Source organism: Homalodisca vitripennis, chromosome 1 (assembly GCF_021130785.1).
Source record: "Homalodisca vitripennis isolate AUS2020 chromosome 1, UT_GWSS_2.1, whole genome shotgun sequence".
NCBI lineage: Eukaryota > Metazoa > Arthropoda > Insecta > Hemiptera > Cicadellidae > Homalodisca > Homalodisca vitripennis.
Genome location: NC_060207.1, coordinates 163,483,254 through 163,496,543, shown reverse-complemented (window position 1 = coordinate 163,496,543; position 13,290 = coordinate 163,483,254). Strand labels below are relative to the sequence as shown.

At 29.1% G+C, this 13,290-nt stretch overlaps 1 protein-coding gene across 2 annotated transcripts in view; it reads right to left on the bottom strand.

Annotated features, from left to right (window-relative positions):
• Positions 1–13,290, bottom strand: part of LOC124352657 (nephrin-like) — a 442,015-nt gene that overhangs the window by 195,833 nt on the left and 232,892 nt on the right. The window lies entirely within an intron of this gene.

Sequence of the window (13,290 nt, the reverse complement as noted above, 5' to 3'; positions counted from 1 at the left end):
AAACAATAAAAAATAAAAATCTCAAAATAAAAAAGATCTTGGAAATTATATTACCATTTTCTAAATTCCATAGTGAAACACTTGTGCACTAATATAATAGTTCACTGCTACAGTTTAGTTGTTGTCTACGTAAATATGGACATAAATTGAGAATAATAATTTAACACTTTTCATTTAATTGTGTTTTTGCGGACACGAGAACGAACTTGTACCTGGTTTTTTACACCTTTTTGTTACAAAAGAATATCAGTAATAACATTTATTTTATATATACATGTACCTGATAATAATAAAACCTGTAAAAGAAAAATGTATTTTATTAAAATTTCTGATTATTATTAACAAAATTAAGTATTTGCTCAAGTTTCAAAAAATAAGTAAATGTGTACCAAGAGGAATTTGTATAAATAATGCATTATTTGTACAAATGACAATCACAATATTTAGTATCGGAAAGAACATTTTTTTCATTCATGAAATAACTTATTAAAATTTCAAACACAATACACTTAACATCTAATATATCTTAAAGATGGAGAAGTCATGTTTTTAACATAGCTTCCAACTAACTTCGGTTTTGCCTTACCACTAATCTTCTCCTATATTGTGCAAACGTGGTTTTATTATCGTAGAACTACACCCAAGGCATTGTTTAGGATGTAGGTCATTTTGGGAATGGTTGTGAGCTCATATAAGTTTGCCTGTTTAATTATTTAATCAGTTTAATTTTCTTTTGATTTATAAGGCAGACCACGCTTTTTGTATTTACGGTGAACATTCCATCTTCTGTAACACATTTTTCTTTCTCTGACCCCCTATTTTAATTATAAAAAAGCAAATAAAATTATTAAAAGTTTTGAAAACGCCGAAAAGGTCCATCGTGATCATAGACTGTGGGAAAATTATGACGAAAATACAAGTCAATCATCTGAAAATTATCTTTAACCTTAGCTACAATGTGCTTTTTAATTTGGTTTTAATTAAGTATTTAAAACAAGTCCCTCCATGCATCGTTTATTACTGACATGCATTTAGTGGTACCTTGCATAATGGGGCTTTCGAATAAGAAACGTGTTTGACCTTGAACACTAAAATTCATAATAGTAAAGATATTTTTTATACAATTTATAATTATTATTAACTCATATAAATATTATATAGTATTTTCATCCAAATTTATACTATATACTTAATTGTTTTAAATAACAAATAAAAATAGAATTGTGAGAACTTTCATGGAACTGTCCAAGGAAAGTTATTCTACGAATAAGTTAAGTATGGCATAAAGGGGAGCTATTGTATCTGTGGGTCAGATTCGATCGAATATTACTTAGGAAGTAATTGTGTGGATTTCATATTTCCATGTAATTACATGTTGTAATTCACTAACATGTTTATCTTCATGGCTATAGGTAAGAAGTGCTGACAAAATAGGCTGAATTCATCAAGTTGCTTATAAGGTCGTCCCTAATGCCCTCTTTTATAATTTGACCCTGTTAAAGATGAGACGAAAAACAATCTGCAGGCGCCCTCTTAATGGATATTTCTCTCTCTACTTCTTTCTCAATTCATCTTTACGTGATCCACTTAGAGCTTTTGTAATTTGGACGGTAGCGTTTACTAACTATATTCTAAACTGTTATGTAACGTTTTCGCTTTATATTATTATCTTATATTATTCAAACATAAAGTTATCGTGATATAACCAATGCGCAATATAATATTTTTAATGCTTTCTAAATTTTGTTCTTAAGGCTTAATCAATAATTGGCAATTCAATGATTACGTCTAAAGTCAATTTCAAGTTGAATGTTAAATCCGGTATGTAGCAAAAAACAATTCCAACAAAATTGACCGTTCCTGAATTGGATATTAGATTACGATACATATGATAACAGTTGTACAGGAAAAGCAATAACACTGCCGAGCGTAAAAGGGTACTGTGGTTGCCGGCTCTCGAATTTACGGCTTTGCGTAATATCTCCACAACAAAGGAATCGGAATTGTAGTGTCATTGTCGTTTGCGTAGCGTCCAGAATGTCCTTTTGTTCCCTACTTCAGGTTATCGTAACACTGTAAACAAAATTATGTTTTCTTAACGTATGTGTTTATACTTTATAATGAGCAAACATATGTTACGTTATTAGTAATCTTAATAGTATTTAATAGATTTAGTGTTATTTTAATTTTACACTCTAGGCGGGATATTTATTAAAATTATATTACATTTGTTTAAAGTTACTGACAAACAGCATTTATTTGAAATACATTACGTACCCTAATTTGTATGAAATAATTTACATTATTTCGATTTACCACAAGATATGAGTTGAATTATTACACTATCTAAATTGCGTTTTTCAAATCTAGATACATTCTTTTTTATAGAAATTTCTGACAAGGAATTAAAAACCCATTAAAATGAGTAGTTATTTTAAATATCAATAAATGAATTTTAAATATAGTGTAAAATATTTCTATTGCGAAAATTCCCATAACAAATGCATTGCAACAAAAATACCGGGTGTCTTACAAGTCCAACTTCTCTCCCTCCTCGCATTATTTAATTAATTTTTAATAGAGAATGAGTGATTTACTATGATGGATGTTTATATGAAAAACTAGGAGTATTTTGATGTACCAAATTTTGGAATCCGAAACCAAAATGAGGGATTTTGGTGGCAATTAACAACTTTTAATTAGAAACCCCAAGAAAGTGACACCGAATTTTAAGGGAATTATAAAAATAAATAGAATGACGGTATAATGAAACCCCTACAGTTAGACTACATCATACGTTATTGTATAGCCCATACATCATTCACTCACTAGATATTTTGAGAACTTACGACACGAAAATATAACAAAAGTTAATACAAGAAACAACAAATATGATTAACATACCATTTATTAGGTTTTTTTTGTCTGATCGAAGCCCATTAGAAAGTCCTAGAAATACCATTAGCTGGTTTTGCCATGTTATCTCTTATAGGTTACCAAATAGTATGTAAAACATTCAGTTCACTTTGACACAGTAACTGGACTAGAATTAAGGCCTAAAATAATTACCATATACAATTTCACGTAACATGTGAAACCTCTTAACCATGAAAATTGTAACAATATGTATTAAAAGACGCCGTTTCAAAAATTAAGTATATCTCCACAGTTTATTTAATTAAAAGAGTCTTTACTTTAAGGACTTCAACTTTAGAATTAGACCACTGTACGCTAACATAGATAAATTGTTTCTGAATTTGTTGAATCTATTCAATATCAATTAATAGAATACTAAAGAAAAATTCGACATACTTCACATTTAATAATAACTGTTTCTATCTCCGGCTCCAAAAACTGATATTTACATTTAATTCTTAAATGGATCAGAAAATTTTAATATATTTCAATAACTATCACTTTCCTCAGGATGGTTAAAAATGTCATTTAAATCAATTATGCTCACTTTGTTTTTGAAGAAAAGTATATTATTCTATGTAATAAGGCAAGTCCTCCAATAATTTGCTTCCTTATATTGTAAGTCCTCATATGGAAATGTTGTAATGAAAACAGTTTAGTACACATATTTACGCAATTGTTTTGACGAGAGGTTTATAGGCACCTCATGAATATTTTATATTAGACATACACATATTATACACATAAGTTTCCTCCACATTTATTGTTTTTGTGAAGAAAGCTGTACAAAATTGTACTTTTTATATGTATTTTTACATAAAGGTTCAAGTGGAATTATTTATCTAATTACTTTTGTTAGCGGATTTTATAATATAGCATTTTTATATGACCAATCTCAACAACTAAGGAGCCAAAGTAGCAGCTATAAGTTATACATTCACAGTTTTTTTTATATCTGATGCCTTCATTTGTACCCATGGGACCAATGTAAAAAGTTTGCTAACGCTCTGCTAAATAGCATGAAGTGACATGTACCGTAATAAATCACAATTTTGCTTATAGATAGATTAAGCTTTATGCACAGCTTTTTAAGGCTATAAGTTTTCTACTTTTCGAGATATTATGCAAATAGAGAGACAGACAGAAATAAAATTTGTCTATAACCTCGAGTAATAGTCTTCATCATCATTCAACCTCTTAATAGAACATATTTAATTCAAGTTAATTCTTACGTACTTAATAATAGAGCTTTTATACCAAATTTAGGGCTTGTAGACATTGTATTACTAACTTAATAATATGTATTAGATAACATTTCAAAGAATAAATAATTGCTTTAATGGCCATTAATTATATGAGAAATATTGATTACGCTGTTTCAAGTTATAATTTTACAAAATCTCTGTACATAGGGAAGAATGACTGAAGGTATATCAGTATATAGGTATTATCAGTATACATAACTTATAAAATAATTATATTATAAACTAACTTGAAATGGACAGTTTTATTGCTATAAAACCTGAAACAAGAGATGAAAGTAATAATTTAGGCTACTATTAGGATATTAAATAATAAAACAAGGAAATAAAGAAGGAGTATTTTAATAAAATCATACCTAATTGATCATTGTTCTCAGGGCTTAAGTACCTTAGTGGATTACTGTTGTAAATCAGTAATAAATAAGAACTTAAATATTATCTTGGATAGTATTTTTAAGATTTATAAATAAGTAAAAGTTTTATATTAAAATTCTACACATACACTCACTTCTCATTCAGTACATTTTCATGTTTCGTTATATAATTAAACTTAATTTGTTGTTAAAATGAACATATATAGTGTAAAGCTTAGGTAAATCACGTTTTAAAATTTGAATAAGTTAAAGCAGTAAACAACCGTAAAGAACATTTACGATTGTAGAAAAAGAAATATCACTCAAACACACATTAGTCTGGTAAGCGCGGTAAAGTTACATTTATACCGGCTTACGTAGGAGGAGTGAAACAGTAAATTATTTTACGGCAGGAAACAGTAGGGCACGCTGTTTTTCCACTATCCCGGGCGTTAATGTTTACATTGCAAAATGTCGACAACAGGTCACCAAACCATTGTAGCCATTCTGGAAATTATTTTTACACAATTTTGTGCATTAGTGATTTCAAACAGAATTGTTGTTATATTATAAACTTTTTCATTAGCTAATTACATTTTACATTGCTTTTGTAAGGATTGCTTTATAACGCGTGGTAACGATGTTTTATTTGTTTTTAAAGTTCAGCGACCCCAATTAGGCGTATTTAGTTGTGTAGATCTGCGAGTGTGACTTTTTTAGTTTATTTAGATACAATAAAAACACTTGAAGTGTAGTAAAATTATTTAATATCCCTGCAACAAATATTTTAAAATGTAATCAGTGTAATTCTCCCGTTTAAATTTTACTTTTACCTTATTAAAAATTACATAAAATATAGGTAGTACGAAATGCAGTGTACTTAATTATATTTTTAACCATAAACAGGCAAATTGTGTATTGTTGTTTATGCTATATTTAATAAGTGCTGTGAATGCTGTATGTTGATCATATTGCATTCTTCAGTATTCGAGTGACTATTGAAAATCATAAAACTAATAGAAACCAATTGTTACCTGTAAATATAAACAAGTAAATTCAAAATTCTAATAAAACTAGGTTCTTAAAAACAGTTAATGTTATCTATTTGATACACTGTGTGTCATAAATTGTATGCACAATGAGGGATATTAAAATGTATATATTTAATTAAAGCAAGGATTAAATGTACAAATTAGTGCGTAATAAAATCACCAACAAATTGATATGATAATGAATAATTTTGTTCAAATATTTTAAACTGCTAAAACTATCTTATTAGTACCTATATGAAACATTTGATACATGAAAAGTGTATAAAATTTATTCTAGTTTAAACATAATATCATAAAAAATATTAAGATTAGAAAGTAGGAGATATAGAGTTTAAATCAATCGTTTAAACAGGAACGACCCATGTTTAATTTACTAAATAGAAAGTCGTTTGTTACATATTTCAAAAATATCGTATATGTTATACTCTCCTCGTTTAAACAGGAACGACCCATGTTTAATTTACTAAATAGAAAGTCGTTTGTTACATATTTCAAAAATATCATATATGTTATACTCTCCTCGTTTAAACAGGAACGACCCATGTTTAATTTACTAAATAGAAAGTCGTTTGTTACATATTTCAAAAATATCATATATGTTATACTCTCCTCGTTTAAACAGGAACGACCCATGTTTAATTTACTAAATAGAAAGTCGTTTGTTACATATTTCAAAAATATCATATATGTTATACTCTCATCGTTTTAAACAGGAACGACCCATGTTTAATTTACTAAATAGAAAGTCGTTTGTTACATATTTCAAAAATATCATATATATGTTATACTCTCCTCGTTTAAACAGGAACGACCCATGTTTAATTTACTAAATAGAAAGTCGTTTGTTACATATTTCAAAAATATCATATATGTTATATACTCTCCTCGTTTAAACAGGAACGACCCATGTTTAATGTACTAAATAGAAAAGTCGTTTGATACATATTTCAAAAATATCATATATGTTATACTCTCCTCGTTTAAACAGGAACGACCCATGTTTAATTTACTAAATAGAAAGTCGTTTGTTACATATTTCAAAAATATCATATATGTTATACTCTCCTCGTTTAAACAGGAACGACCCATGTTTAATTTACTGAATAGAAAGTCGTTTGTTACATATTTCAAAAATATCATATATGTTATACTCTCCTCGTTTAAACAGGAACGACCCATGTTTAATTTACTAAATAGAAAGTCGTTTGTTACATATTTCAAAAATATCATATATGTTATACTCTCCTCGTTTAAACAGGAACGACCCATGTTTAATTTACTAAATAGAAAGTCGTTTGTTACATATTTCAAAAATATCATATATGTTATACTCTCCTCGTTTAAACAGGAACGACCCATGTTTAATTTACTAAATAGAAAGTCGTTTGTTACATATTTCAAAAATATCATATATGTTATACTCTCCTCGTTTAAACAGGAACGACCCATGTTTAATTTACTAAATAGAAAGTCGTTTGTTACATATTTCAAAAATATCATATATGTTACACTCTCCTCGTGGTTTTCTTCAAATAATTCATAAAAAACACGTATAATTAGTTTCTACAACGTGTTATACTGCAAAATAATCTAAGGAATTAAATAAGAAAATGTGAAAATGGCTTTTTAAAACTACCGCTTGAAGGCAAACGGAATTAATAACCTTGTAATACACTTTATGGGTAAATGAATAGTAACCGATTCCTGAACTAATTGATCAAACAATAACGGCACTTGATTGGATGATACAGTGAAGTCATTGTTCCCGTCTGCCAATCAGGCAGCGCAACGTTGTATTCAATTTTACCCTCAAATCGTCTCTGGTATTCAACAATAAACAAGTCGCTATTATACATAGCATACTGAAACTTACTGAAACACTGAATTCTGTTTATTGGATAAACAGTATTCGTATTGTTATTGTAGCACTAATGGTCGTAGAACTGTTAAACAACTTTCACATAATTTAGATTTAAAAAGCGGATAATTACACTATCAAGGATTTAAAAATTTTATTAAACATATCAGATTCCATGATGGACAGGAACTGTACATAACTGAATGATTACAACGCAAGCTCAATGGTTAGCTTACAGCTGGAGTAACAGTTTGATACTTTACAATTTTACAAATTTCTCATTCAGAATTCCTTCTCATCTTATATTCATGAAATAATTTGTTTCTAATAGAAGCGGCCATAACTTTCTGGACTTTAGGAGAATTCTGAATTCATTGATTTTGATTACATCTTGTCATCAAATATTCTGAATTCATCTGTTTTTGACTGTACCAAATGTTTTAAGAACCCATACTGTACATTGATTTCTCATACTAACGTTTATTATATATTTTAAATAATTATACTTTCTGTACGTGGACGTTATTTTCGTGTTGTGAGTTAAGACCAAGAATAACTATGTGCCCTAATTATAGAAATATTTTGGTAGGTTTCAGAAGGATAAAGTATCGACTTGACATCAATATATTACGTGTCTATCATCCTATACTAGCTGTAGCTGATTACACAAGTTGTTACATTTAACAGATCGGCACCAGAGTTCCCATTTTTCGGCTTTTGCTTTTTTGCTCCTGACAGCTTGAAAATGATATTATGTTCGACTTACTAAAAACACATAATTTTTATACAGATGTAGTAATTTATAACAAAATATTCCCTTGATTAAAATTAAATTAAAAATAATTTAAGTGTGATATTTAAATACCATGAAGGATATAAAGTTATAATATAAGAGTAAATGTAAGTTAAGTGCTTTTTAAGCGTTACTGTAAAACATCCACCGAATGTTTATAATTTGAATAATTATATACTAATTTGGAATTACAAATAAGGAATGTTATTCTGAAATTTAGAATTTATAAGTTATTGGCTTATAGTCACCTCCAACGGAACTCGTTGTAGAGTTGAAGGCAGAAATTGTATTTTGAAATTTTTTCATCTATACTTCGTGTCAAGTAAGGTTTATTAGTGTCTCTCATTCTACCTTGACAGTGAAAATCAAAACCATATATATCTTGAAGAACGTACATTTAAATATTAGAAACTTCATGCAATATTTAAACAATTCCTAAATAAATATAATTATTAGGGAAATTAAATTCCTTTTAAACATAATTTATGAAAGTTAAACGTGATAACACTTTATAAATTTATGAGTTTTATTTTAAGACTAGTACTGATTAATCAGTAATTATTTATTCAATCCAGATTACGATAATATTACGATATTTTCCACGCACCATATTTAATGGAATAACAAACGCACTATACATTTAAACGCTGCAAAGTGATTGCTGAGTTTACTGATAGAGACCAAATATTTATACCAGACTTACGGCATCTCCTTGGTAAAATGTATAGTAGGCATGTACCAAATAAAGCATTTACCTCACGTTCTGACTTGTATACTTAACGTTATATAACAATTTCTCACATTAATTTCACTACAGTAGAGGCAGATAAATAAATCATTAATAGAACTTTAACTTTAATTTGGTTATTTAATACTAAACTAATATAGCTTGTTTGTTTTGAATAGGATATATTCAAATAAGGAAGAAATGGCCAAATATAAATAGGTGTTTAAAACAAAATGATATTCATTTTTTTCAATACAAATTTATATTTAAAATTCAAATATAAGAATTTATAACTTGGTAAAAGTTGTTAATCTACTACAATGACCAGCTATAATTCTAATTATGTATAAAAAACAGTGGTACTGGGCAGAGGAGTGTAGTGAAATTAAACTAATAACAAAGTGACTTTCCCTGTATTAAAAAATACATTAAAATGTAAGTTGTTATTACTTTCTTTCCTAAATGAACAGGAGTAGGTGTTTGATTTTATGAAAGGCCTAACGTAATGCTCCAATATGCCCACCAAAACCAATATAATCAAGTGACATTGGCCCAAACGAGGGTGTGTTATGATCCGGTCCACCGACCTTACGTTATTGCATATCGTGAACAGATGTTACGTGAACTACATAACAGTTGGTGATTTGCGTCCATTGTTTCAACTTCCGGTGTTATTAAACTTTATTATGTTATGCTTATGTATAAAAACAATAAAACATTTAATTGTCACAATATAAGTACAAACAGAATAGTTTATAAATTATCCTTATCACTATTCTTCTGCAAAATGTTTGTAATTTAGTAGACGTGCAACCTAATGCAATAAAAGGCACTTTTGATATGTTATCTTAAATAAATTAACTATATCACGTAATAAAATATATATTAATGTAATATATATGTAATATATATATATATATATATATATATATATATATATATATATATATATATATATATATATATATATAAAGTCACGTCATAGTAACACATAAATTAACTACATTTTTTATAACTACACTTCAAATACATTTACTTGACTAGGTTTTTTTATAGTTACTAGATTTTACCCACGGTTTCGTATGCAAATTTGTTGATTTTTGTACTATGTGTCACTTCTCATTCGAGTGAATTATATTTCTGTAGTAAATGTAGAACTTGCCTTGTTGCCACGATCAAGAAAATCTGACCAAAAGTGTCCATTTATGGTCATTTTAGTTTACTCCGGTCTTACTATTTTGTCTCATATTTGAAATTGCCTTGTTTTGAAACAAACCTTATACATACATCCACATGTTTCAGAAGCCTACTGAAAAAATTTACAGTATAAAGAGGGTTTAACGTACTTTAAAATTTGCTTTACTTGGATATTTCCGTCCTCTGTGTTCAACAACTATTGCAAAAAAGAATTATTGTTACTATAGGCTTACTCTATGCTTTCACACTATAAAATTAAACAAATTATAACTTTGGTTAGATTAATCTAACATTATGTTTGTGCTCTCATAAAAACAATGTTTAAAGAGAACTGAAGATTGCAACGGACTCTTTCACATAGTAATATTTGTTTGTTGTAATTTAACTTTAGAGAACAAAATGTGGTTTTTTGCAACTGGAGAGGCCAATGAGGCATAGCGCGGAGGGATTTTCGAATAATAAGTATAAGCATTGTTGTTACCCAGGTACCCTAAGAAATTCAATACACAAGTTCAATATAATCAGTTAAATAGTTTACTCATGAAAGTGTAAGAAACAGGATTTCAAATATTGGTTAGAATTTTACTACTAGATACCTTTTTTTAGGCAATTGACGAACTGACTACTTAGCAAGACATAACTTAAAGAGGTAGTTTTTTCTAAACCTGCTCGTGGTAAAATCAAGTCAACTTTCCACCAAGCTATTAGGAAATTTTCACAGATAAGCACTTTTTTCGGTGGAAGATTCCTCAGTGCAATAATGCGGCAAGAAGCTCCTTACAGACATCAATATCCAGATCTGGATCTGTGAGAAGAATCAAAATAATGACGTTTTTAAACAGGTAATATCCGTTATTTAATAAGATTTCAGTTGTCGATAATGACTGCTAAACACATTATTTTGAATTTTGAAATTTTGAGACACTTGTTTGAGAAAGTTTGGAGAAGAACTCAATTTGTAACCTCACGTTCAGGAGATAAGTTAGACGTTAGGATTGGACAGAACCTCTTGGATTCCATTCAATGGGAAGCAATAAGTTTACAAAATTTCTACAATGCTCCCTTTCTTTAATGTAATCTAATCTTATTTAAAATTTAAATTGATACAATATACTACGATGTGTAAAACCTTTAAAATCTTGTTTTTAGAATGAGCACGTCCGTATTAATCTTATTTGCATGTTGTCTCAATATCAGGTGTTTATACAGCTACTGGCATGGGAGCATAGCCCTCTGAACCCGTTTGATCTCTGTGTGTAAAATGAACCAGCTGACATTTTAGGCATATTGGCAAGATAGTATCACGACAGGCCACGTGCAGTGCATCACGATTCTTCAAAGTTTCATGAATAGTCGCTAATATTGATTTTATTTTTATTTTGTCCCTGAGATATTCAGGGTAGCAAACAGTATAAATATTGGCGATTACATGAAGGAAAGTAATTACTAACTCTCAGCTAAATCTTAATAATACTTCCAACACATTGTAGTTCATATTCAAAACATTCGAGACATCTTTTAAACATTTTGGTTTCTGTAATATTCAACGTAATTCCACAAGACGTGTACTATCATAAAACTGGACACTTTTTATATAGAAAGGAAGCTTCATGCCACAATTATAGTCCAATTAATTCTTAAGGTGTCCTGCAAAGAGGCAGAAAAAAGATAAGTTTCTTCAGCTCCTTCAGTGATAGCGTTAGCTAACTAACGCTCGGCCAATAACGAGTATCAAACTATTATTTTACCACGATGATAAACTTTCAGTTCCTTATCAACATTTAAAGAATTAAAATAAAATTATCTTATAAAATAGGTCATCAGTCTTTTAATACATAATATTAGTACTATTCCTCCATATTATGAATTTTGAGTTTTAGTTCTTTCCACCTGAAAAAAGAAACTCAATGTATTTGTTGGAATACAGCTGTCTTGGTTTATTTGGTTCTATTAGGTTTTTCAATCGATAACAAATATTTCAATGTACAGGCCATACCTAAATACTTGATGCAATACGATATTAATACTAGTGGTTTATAACTAAAGAGTCGGTTTATATTTTGTGAGTGGGTAGGGTGACGTTATGTAGGGGAACAGCAATCTGCAGATGGAATCCTGCGGCCTGCCGACTGCCACCAACGACAAACAGCAGCAATGAAGTCACTCCTTTCCTTTGTCTACATTCAAAGCACTCCTTACATAACTATTTTATTAATCGTACATTTTTTTACTTCAAATGTGAACATTTTGCACATAAAAAAATTATGGCCAAAGGAAAGTTTAAATTAAAAAGTAAGTTAAAGGTAATTTAAAACTCCTTGGCCCCATGTTACATAAAACATGTGTTATGCGGAATATCAGAGTGAAGTTGAGTTTCTTCTGGATAAGAAATTGGATTCAGAATAGAAGTAACTCAATTAGCTAAAACATGCAGGTTGTTCCATAACTTTAAATAATTTTCACTTACCTAGTTTCATTAAATGAGTTCTGTTTTCTACGCTTTTCCCTCCGGTGTTCTGCCCTCTGCCTTACCATGTACAACAGCTAATAAATCCTTTAATCTAATTTATGCATGCTTAAATTTTGGAACAGCTGTATATAACTTAAGAAAAGATAAATAAGGATATGCATTTTGTTCGTGTGGGACGATTCATATGACATATTAAACTGTACAAAGCTAAAGTTGCCAAGAGAGAGATCTGGTGGCGGAAATTACACGTCAGATCTGCTATGAGGTAGCATGATACGTGTATTGTTACACGTGCACCAAATAGTCACAATGGGCTACGGAACGTTGAGTTGTATAATATGTTAGCTGTGATGTAAAATTAAGAACACAATAATGTTTATTCTGTTCATTGAAGAAGTAAATTTGTAGTTGTTTTAATATTATAAAGCCGTATTGGTTCTATGGCTCTGGTTTTGGTTTTATAGTTATATATAGTAAAACAAAAATTTGTATGAGGATAGAATAAACTTAAGCGTCCACGAGGATAAGGCTGTAGACAAAAGAGAAGTTGTATGCTTAATTATATGTGTAGCATATTTAAATTTAATTATATATTATCCAAATCCTGTTACATTTTAAGTTATATATTGATTTATATAAATTAATAAAATTCAAATTATCAT